Genomic DNA, 11,275 nt, shown 5'->3' with positions numbered 1-11,275 from the left:
CTACAACTCCAAAACTCAAGGTCAGTACCCACCAAACCCTTCCAGTGTTTTCTGTTGGTCAGGTGAGTCCCGTGTGTCAAGTTTGGCTGAACTCCATCGTTGGTGGAGTTCAGAATGCTCTTTGATTATAGGTGAATTATAAATCCCAGCAACTACAACTCCCAAACGACAAAATCATAATTTTTTGAGTGATGGTCACTCCTTGTGTTGTGAGATGTTTTGTTGCCAAATTTGGTGTGATTTTGTTCATTGGTTCTTTTGTTTTTAAGGTACTCATTACGCACAGAGCATTTTTATATATATAGATTGTATATACATATAATATTTATAATGTAATACAATATAATACAAATAATAATTTGATATTATAGTTATATATTTTATATTACATGTAATATTACTAATAATATTACAATATAATGGTATTGTACAATATAGTAGTACATAATATTGATATTGTACTATGCTAATCTATAAAAGTGTAATGTTCGTTTGTGGGATTAACTCAAAAAACACTGGATGAATTGACACGAAATTTGGACACTACACCCCTAACAGACCAATGAGTGCGAAAATGACACCTCCCAGCATCCCATAGACCAGGCCCTTTAGGGGAGAAGGATTTGTGGGAGTTAAGAGCCCAAACTCCTGGAGGGAGGGCCAAAGTTGGCCCATGCCTGATCGACACTGTAGAATTACTGTAATGCAGTTTGACATCACTTTGACTGCCATACCTTCGGATTTGTGCTTTGGTGAGGAACCAGCATCATTTGGCAGGGAAGGTTAAAGACTTTGTAAAACTACAGCTCCCATTATTCCATAGCATTGCTCCATGGTAGTTAACATGGTATCAAACTGCTTTAATTCCACAGTGTAGATCAGACGTTTGACCCTCCATGTGGTAGGCTGCTAGGAATTGTGGGAGTTGAAGTCCAAAACAACTGGAGGGCCGACGTTTGCCCATGCCTGGTGTAGATGCATCTTGTCTTTGGGAAATAAAACAGGCAAAAGGATAAAAGTCTTCTAATACTTTAATTCAGTGATATGAAACACAAAAATCAATTCAAGCACCCACGTTGGAAGATCAGTGTTCACACTTAATGAAAGCTGAGTAAAAACTGAAGTGATAAAGATAGACAATTTGTTAAAGAACTTGTTTTAATTGTGTTTTTTCAATCCAGCACCCACAAATACAGTGAAAACAGCTACAGTATTCAAACATGGCAGTTTTAATTGCAGGCCTATGTAATGGATGCTCAGGGATCAGATGTTTCTTAATTCCGCCCACTTCCTGGCAAGCCTTTTAAATCTAGATGCACTCATTATCCTGGCAATACTACTTATTTTCAATCCAACTTCAGGCGCCTCTCAATTCCCTAGTTATCCTTCAAACTCTGGAGTACTTAAATGATTATGATATTTTGACCTTGCTGCCTAGTGCTCTTGTTATTGATGTTGCGTGATTATTTTCAAAACGATTATAGTTCATAACCCACTTCACCAAGGAACAAAAGATTTGGGAGCAAATAAATAATATTGATTTGAAATCCAGTTGAAAGCTAAAATACTGCAAATCAGCACTGACTTACCTCTCACCAATTTTAGTCATCCAAACCCATGTTTCTAATAAGGTTTTATGAATACTTTGGGGAAGCATTGAACATGTATTTTAAAAAAAGAGTCCAGCATTCATAGGGGATCATTTTTGGAAGCCTTCCAATAAAATTAGTCCAAATAATTTAAACATAACAAGGTACTTTCATGAATCTAAACTTTATATTTTTGTAAATTGAAGGATGCTAAAATGGAATAATTAAAAAACTTAAAAGAGTCTAAAACCCTTTATATATACGTTAGGATGCAATGATGATATCCTAAGAAAAAGGAGGGCATTCCCTAAGCAAGGTGCTCCTACAAAGAAAGCCCTCTCTGATGTCCTCACATAATATATTGTTTCCATTGGTAGGACACAGAGAAGGGCTTCCCGTACGCTTCATATTCTAAAATGAAATGTAAACAGTTCTCCACTCACAAAGAGGCTGAAAACATATTATTAATAGTAAAATAATGATTAACCAATCTCTCCTCTATAAAGGTTTAAAACTTTAAACACAATTGATTGTAGGTAGAGTTCAACCTCAGGAAACCTAAGGAGTTCAACCTCAGGAAACCTAAGGAAAGCTTAGAGAAGACAATTATGCTGGGGAAAATGGAAGGAAAAGGGAAGAGGGGCTGACTAAGGGCAAGATGGATGGATGGGATCCTTGAAGTGACTGGCTTGACCTTGAAGGAGCTGGGGGTGGTGACGGCCGACAGGGAGCCCTGGCGTGGGCTGGTTCATGAGGTCATGAAGAGTCAGAAGCGACTGAACGAATGAAAAACAAAGAGTTCAACCGCTAAACACAACTCTAATGACAGAACTTCCATTTGGCAAAGGTAGCATTCAGTAACAAATGCCAGGGCATGTTGTGTTATGCCAAGTCCCAGTTAAACAAATGAAGGGTTCCCAAGTAACAGAAGGGTCAAACAAAGTCCCAATATATTAACAAAATAGCTCGAAATGCTAGAGTGCTTGTAAGCTAGTAGTTTTACCTACATACACAAACCATTGAGAGCGAGATAAAGCCCAAATTCCATGTCCCAAGTTACCATGGTCACACTGAAAGAGTTTCAGAGTTCATTCAGAAATAAATATAAACCAATACTCCGGTCCAAGGTCAACAAGTCAACAGTCCAAAAACAGCAGAGTCAGAAGTCAAAGTTAGAAACAAAACACAGTCCAGGATACAGTTCAGAACCAACAAAGCTGATAGTCAAAGAGTCCAGATTCCTACCATAATACAAATACATTGTCTCCTTCAGCATGACTGAACCCCTGAGAGCCTTTTCTCCTATTATCTCAGGTGTTTTCTGTGTAGAGTCCATTTCTCTTCTAATTGTGCAGACCTGCAGGTCTTAGCGAGATCACCCTTGTATTCTAAAAGGGATGGTACATTTAACCTTCACTCAGCCTGCCCTGATATACTGGCTTCTCTTTGCAGGGAGGTGTTGGCTACTGCTGAAGGTTCCTCTTCTGCAATAACTAAGCTAGTCTGGGGTGGTGGTGGAGCTGCTGGTCTCCAATTCTTCCTCACTGGATAGCACTTCCATTTGGCAATGGATTTGAATCTCCGGCCTGTTGGTCTTCAGTCCTGCTGGCACAAGGGTTTAACCCATTGCACCCCCAGGGGCTCCATGATGAACTGACATAGAATCATAGAATTGGAAGAGACCTCATGGGCCATCCAGTCCAACCCCCTGCCAAGAAGCAGGAAAATTGCATTCAAAGCACCCCCGACAGATGGCCATCTTCTTTGGAAGCTATTTAAAAACTCCCAAAGAAGGGGCCTCCACCACACTCCGGGGCAGAGAGTTCCACTGCTGAATGGTCAGGAACAGTCAGGAAATTCTTCCTAATATTCAGATGGAATTTCCTTTCTTGTAGTTTGAAGCCATTGTCCTGCATCCTAGTCTCCAGGGTAGCAGAAAACAAGCTTGCTCCCTATGACTTCCTCTCATGTATTTATGCATGGCTATCATGTCTTCTCTCAGCCTTCTCTTCTTCAGGCTAAACATGCCCAGCTCTTTAAGCCACTAAAACTGTTAGTTGTACCAGGGCGTCATGTTTGTTAATCCAATCTTTGTATCCACCTTCAAAACGTAAGGGGAAAATCCCATTGCGATTTTATCTCTGTGTTTGTGTTATGACAAGGCCTAATACCAGATGGAGGAGATAAACCAGGAGTAAAACATTATTCCTAAACTCTTCTGAATTAATGCTTCCATTGCATAATTACATGCACAATAGCACTGATTGCCTTGCCAAATATGTACACTCAGGGACATGCACACACACACACACACACACACTACCTTCCATTAGTTTGTTTTATTGTTAGCCCATTTTCTATGGAAAATGTTTTGAGAGCATTCTTTGGAAAGACCTCATAAAAATATAATGACTAAGTAAATTGCCCATGTGGACCAGATGCAGTGCCTCAATATGCCTTTGATCTTCACATTCTGTTTGCTCCATTGCCAACATACAATTCCTCAGTCATTTACCTCCAGTAGCTTAATAGGATTAGAAGAACAGATCACTTCCAGGAGACTTCACAGAAAATGACAGTATAAGTTTTTTTTAAAAAAAAAACCAAAACAACTTACTTCAATGTGCATGCTATTCCAGTATTCATTTATGCTGTCACCTTGTACTTGATCCAGGGAATCATTTATTTGTTTTGTGAAGCAATGAAAAACAGGTTGTACAGGCCAAGCTGAGATGGTTCAAACGCCCCAACAGTCATAGAAAACTCCTTTATCCCAAGTTAGACTGTTTGTCCATCTGGCTCAGTACCACTGACTCTTAACAAGTGGTTCTCATGAAATGAAAATCAATTCTAGTACATATTTATTCAAAACCAGGCTCCAGCGAGTACTGGGTTTTAGCCCAAAATCCCATATATTTCCACTTTCAATGTTTGTCACTTTCCTAGAAGCATTTTGTTGCCAGTATTTTGGGAAATAGGATGCCAAACAGAATAGAACTGCTCTATATTCTTATGGCTTTCATAGATCAGCTTTGATTATGGTTTAAAATTTAGTTGCATTTCTGTTCATTTTATTTAAAATATTTATTGAAGTAATATATGCATGATGCCAATGAAAACCACAAAAGTGGCTTTCCCTAAGTGTCAAGCTACACCTGCATTAGACTATAACATCTATTGTCCTCAGCCTGAATAATACCAGCCAGAAGACACTGGCTGGGAGAGCCAGCAAAACAGTGATATAAGAAAGATGTATTCTATAAAAGATCAAATGCCTCACAAAACATTTTTGATTATTTTAAACACAGCACTGCATTTTAAATGAAGACTAATTTGGCTATGAGTCACTGAACATTGAACAAAATAGTATAGAAGATAACATTATGTAACATGTCAGCTGCAAATGTCTCCAAACTTTGATTCATTTTTTATTCTAAATTATGTATTAATAAATTAAAGCAGCAATTAAAGCAATGGTCTTGATAAAGATCTTTTATGAGAATTATAGTTTGCTTCCTCCACTGTCCGCCTATTTCTACCCTGCTTCCTGTATTATCCCCATCAGTTACTTCCTTAGCATACCCAGTAGATTACAATCCGTTCATCATTATTATGAATTTTTAATAATATTATTATGTGGATCTATACTAATGAGGCCCAACAAGAAGGTCAACGGAGGGACACTTCAGTTCCCTGTTGATTCTTCATAATCTGTGCAAGGAGAACATTTGCCTTTGGTCTCTGCACTATGCCTATGGCCCCCTGGGTGGCATCAGAACAATGCATAGGGAGAAGAATATTGCTAAATCATTTGGCAAACTCAGATATGTTTAGTTGGTATTGCTAAATTGGCGTATATTATAAATAAGAGTGCATAAATATGAGGTAAGTGCTGTACTAGGAGGCATGTATCCAGAAAGACATTTCTTGAGATGCAGAATTATACTTAAAAGTACAAAATGGCAGTTGGACATTTAGGCCCCATCTACACTGCTATATAAAATGCAGATTATCTGCTTTGAACTGGATTATATGGCAGTTTAGACTCATATAATCCAATTCAAAGCAAATAATGTGATAATCTGGATTATATGGCAGTGTAGAAGGGACCTAAATTTAGTTAATGTGTCATTATGTTGCATAACTATCTAAATCTGTTGATCTCCACAGAATAAATCCAATGAAGGAATGGATATTAGATTATGATTTACAATTCAGCAATTGTGGAATCATGGGAGCTGTAGTTCCGTCAGGCACAGCACTCTTTGGGAGAAAGGGGTAAAGACATTGTAAAACTACCTGATTCCATAGCATTAAGCCATGGTAGTGATAGCACTGTGATTTTACATTCCTGCTTGGTAAAAAGAGGGAAAGAATGGATGACCTGTGGGGTCCCAATTAAGAAAACACTGAGAGAAACAAACCATTTCTGACTGTCAAGGTCAGAAGAAAAATACACCAGCCAAGAAACTTGAAAGAACTTCCAATAAGACATCCTTTTCCTGTTCCTGGTACAAACCAGGTAGGGAAAAAAAAAACAGAAAAGGTTTTCATCACATACTAATATTTATGCCTATTTTATGTTAATTTCTTGTTATCTGGGTATTTTTGATGAATATGCATGTGGAGTTCTAAAATGATGTAATGCTGTTTTTCATATCCAGACAATCCACAGAAATTTAATATAAACAGATAAGGTTATAAATTCCTATTCAAATTAACATGCTGCAATAAAAAAATGAACTTTAGAAAACTATTTTCCAGTTTTTTTTCCTCTCCATTCTTCAGAATGCTAAAGTTTATATTTTTGATTGATTGATTTTCTATATCTGGAGACTTTTTAGATCCAAAAACGTGCTGCAACAGTAGTTAAGATGGTGTCAAACTGCATTAATTGAGTCGCCCAAGGGCTGAGAAAAGCGGTATATAAATGAAGTAAATTAATTCTATAGTGTAGTTGTACCCTGAGTCAATGGGTCTGAAATCTTTTGGAAAAACTGTATTTTTTATTAAAGCATCAGTGAGATTAATGGGGGGGGGGGGGGGGGATAAAGCTATCAATGGCAGCTAGTAGTGATTGTTATATTTTTATTCCACTTGCATCCAAGATTTCCTCTGTTTGTTTTTCTTTCCTTTTGCTTCATTTCTCTTTTTTACTGTAGTAATAATAATACAATGAATTTGAGAATTATATATTAATGGCAGTCTTTCATTGGGCGATGTTGAGGTCCAGTCATTCTTAGGCCCCTTAAACACTGCCATATGGTCCAGAATATCAAAGCAGACAAGCCACATAATCTTCTTTGAACTGGATGATTCGAGTCCACACTGCCATATAATCCAGTTCAAATAAGATAATTTGGATTTTATTTGGCAGTGTAGAAGAGCATACATTTTAGTATGGTTTCTGCTGTTTTTGGAAAATATGTCCTGATAAGTTAGATGGGCTTTATGTCAGTATCAGACATGTAGCCGGGGGGCTTGAGGGGCTTCAGCCCCCCCCCCCCCCGAAATTCTCATGATGGCCTGCGAGAAGGCCTTACTGGTACATTATTTAGACTGTTATGTTTATTCGTATCATGATCTGATCACCATGCTCAATGTATCCCATATGCATGGGGGTATTGGGGTAACGATACAAAAGGTTTGCTAGGATAGACCCTCTTTCACTCAGACTCACCCCCTCCCCCCCTGAAACAAACTCAGCTCCCCCCAAATCAAAATCCTGGCTACAGGCCTGGTCAGTATAAAAACATGCATTGTAAATCTACAATTTTAAACACTGGAGAATAAATTCCACTGAACACAGTAGTTAAAGAACACTGTTACAATAAATAGCAAACAAATCTTGCTATTCTTGGGAGACAACACAAAGACAAAGGAGGAATGGACTTCATACCCATTGAAATATACAGACACTTAATAAATTTTCCAGCTAAACAGGACTTGTGTCTTTCAGAGAAAGAAATATTAAACTTTTAAAAAGTTGGATGCCTTCATGCTGAAAAATGTATCACAATTACTTTTGCTTCACAATAGTTATAGAAACACTGTACTATAAAACTATGTGTCATACAAGAATTGTTCCACTAAACTCAGTGCATAATGAAGCCAATGAAACAGAAGTGTATGAAGATAATGATTGTAATTGCTGGGCTTAGAGTCTACTAGAAGCTTATAAACCTTAAGCCCATAAGAGTTTTGATTTTCCACAGGGACACTCTAATGCATTTTACAGGAAAGCTAATGTAAAGAACGCTTGACCTTATAGTTTCAGTGGTCAAAAGAGAAACAGCCTTGTTCTTGTTTTTAAAATGATAAACGCAAGCACATTGGATTCTGGATTCGATTTTATGACTCTTGCACAACAAAGATCAGTTTAACATTACAGTTGGCTCTCTGTATCCGCAGATTCTGCACCCCTGGATTCAATAATCTTCTACAGCTTTAAAATACCCCCAGTGGATATCCAGGGCACTTCGATATCTCACCAAACCCAGTGGATATCAAGGACACTTTGGCTATTTAGGGTTTCAATTTGGTGAGATATTTTGCATATGTTTCCCATTATCATCATCTACATCTCACACAATAAATACCAGAAGAAATTAAAAACGAATGAAAAGAAATGTGGCCATGTGGGAGGAAACTGAATTATGTACCACAAAGCCATACAAGAACGTGCTGTGGTGACAGTCCATAATGGGATTTGAGAACAATCACTAGTTCTATGTTGGCATTCCTTCAGCTCATCTTCCTTAACAGAGGCTATGAAAAAAGATATGTAGGTTTCACAATGGGTGCATGTACATTTATTTATTTACCATTTATTTACCATATTTGTACCCCGTCCTTCTCACCCCCAAAAGGACTCAGAGCGGCCTTATAGAAGGCAACAATTCGATGCCACATAAATACATACAAATAAAATAAATACATTAAAATCCAAAAAGTTAAAAACATCAGCCATTAAAACCAATAATAAAAACCACACAGTCCAAAAATGAAAGTTCAGAGCCATAACATTGTAGAATTAATGTCATTTGACACCAGTTTAACTGCCATGGCTCAATGCTATGGAATTGTGAGAGCGACATCTTTAGTTTGCCAAAGAGTGCTGGTACTTTTTCAAGCTACAACTCCCATGATACTATAACAACAAGCCATGGTAGTTTAAGGGACTTTCTACAAGGTCCTAAAATCCAAGAGAAACCTGGATAAAAGGAGAAGTTGAAAATGTGGGCTGAATCACATTGGCTGGAAAACGCTAGTTAAAAAGTGTGCTTAAAATCCAAGATTGGCTGAAAAATGTGCATATCTGCATCACTGTATATCCCTGCATTCAAGAAAAACAGGTGACTTCATTGCAATATGCTGGTGTGGACAGCTCCAGCTCATGGGTGCATTTTAAAATCCCAAAACAGATGGTGTGGGTTGAAAAGAAATGGAGCCACAGACACACAGGTGGCTAAATGGAAGCACAAATTGAAAGCAATTTCCATGAGAGCTCTTTACAATTATTCCTTTGTTTTCATATTTATGAAATTAAACAGAGTTTGAATATACACACTGGGTACCAGCATGGCAGGCAAGCGACCCCAGAGGGAAGCAGGGTTCAAGAGGGAAATAGTAATGGCAGTAGGAGGGTGAGGAGAGATAATGACAAGAAATTTGCTTGTGTGCACATTTGTAAATCCACATCAGCACTTATGTGGTCCAGTGCTACAAACAAACATTTCAAGATGCCAGGGGAATATTTGCTGGGACGGGCAGGTCCGTGTTTCAACTTGCTTTCAGGTACTGCATTTTTAAACCCACTTACTTATTCCGCATTATGAGGCCGTCTGGAAGGACCCATACTGGTGCATATCTGTATTAATTCTACAGAGTTCATTCACCGAGTGTCACAGTGAACCATTTTCATCCTAATTTGAATTCCAAGATCCAATTTATGTGATGTAATAGTAATAAACAAATCAATTTTGCTTCACTAAAGGCACATTTTGAGCATTTGTGTCACAGTGGTCTCTTTCGCATTATACAACTTTTATGCATTACACAATTTTACTGCATAAAACTTTCCTATGGCATCCTAGAATTTTAAATATAGAGAGGGGCAATTCGGGATTCTCTTCCAGAGAGGTCTAGTGCCTCCCAAAATTGCAAAATCTGTGACAGTTAAAGTGGAATTATAGTGCTATAATTCTGTACCATAAATGGTACTGTGAGAAAGAGCAAATGGGATGGGTGAATGGAGCATCCGGGTCAGACAGCATCACTTCCCGACATTCCTGAGCAATACTGGCATTCCTGTTAGGAATTAAGTAGTCATACCTCCACTGCAGTGCATTGGCTTTCCAAACAGACTGCCCTCTTGGCAGAATAATTTCTCTCTAAATCACTCCTCAGTGCTTGGAAGATTCAGTGCTGGAGAGGAGGCATTTCTATCAGAATCAAAGCACAGCAAGAAACACTTACATCATCAGCCCAGTCCAGCTTTTGCATGAAGCACATGATTAGATAATTTGAAGCTCTGTGTTCATTTTTCCTTAGCCAATGAATGAGATGTTTTCATCACACGATAATTACCAGTACACATTTGGTCAAATACACCCAATCCTGTAACTGTCGAAGGATAGCCTCCTTGAGTTTGCTTATATGTGACTATGTCAGGAAAATAGATTAGAATCATGCTTGAAGTTAATAGGATTAATGGGTTTCCATCTATTGTGGTTTCTCCTCCCGATTGTCAGACACATGTCAGTGTCCAAGCTAGCTGTAGATACAGTCAAAGCAGAATCGGGAAATGCATATGTATGTGGGGGTATAGGGGAAGTAGGGCAAGTGGGGCATTCTGTTATGTTCTGTTATGTTTTTTTGTGTGTCAAATGGGGTGTATGTAAGGCCTGTAATGAGGAATTCATTTATTATGTTTATTACTTTTGTTGATAATGCATAGTTATAAATGTATTACCCTTAACGTTAGGGGTATCTCATCAAAACTTAAATCTCAGAGATTGAGAGCGTATTTAAAAAGGTCAAGACCAGACTTTATTTTTCTGCAGGAGATCCACCGGGGAGGGAGCCATAGTGATATTCATTTGAATTGGGTAGAGCATTATATAAAGGGATCTGGAAGTGCTAGGGCCAGGGGGGTTGCAGTGTTGATTTCACAAAATGTGGGATTTAAGATTGATTCAATTGATAAAGATGATGAAGGGCGAATCTTGATTATTAAGGGTACAGTAAATAATGAGGATTATGTACTGGTGAATATCTATGCCCCAAATAGTGGTCAAAGGGATTTTTTTAGAGGGGTTGACGAAAGGATGAGAAAAGTACAAACAAACAATATGATAGTGGCAGGGGATTTTAATGCAACATTTAATCAGGAACTGGATTCATCATCACAAAAGAGAGGGGATTTACAAGCGAGGCGTGCTTTTGTTCAGTTGATTAATAATTATAACTTAAAGGATGTACTGAGATTAATGAGAGGGAATGAAAAGATATACACATATTATTCAGCAGTGCACAAGGTGTTTACTAGAATTGATTATATTTTCATAACACCACCCCTAGCAAAATATGTTAAAGATGTCTATGTAAATTTAAATTCTATAAGTGACCATCGAGATGTGAATATGATATTAGATTACCAAATTGACTATGAGCCTCTAAAAAGA

Source organism: Anolis sagrei, chromosome 5 (assembly GCF_037176765.1).
Source record: "Anolis sagrei isolate rAnoSag1 chromosome 5, rAnoSag1.mat, whole genome shotgun sequence".
NCBI classification, from domain to species: domain Eukaryota; kingdom Metazoa; phylum Chordata; class Lepidosauria; order Squamata; family Dactyloidae; genus Anolis; species Anolis sagrei.
The sequence above is the reverse complement of the archived record's forward strand: the minus strand, read 5'-3'. Positions refer to the sequence as shown.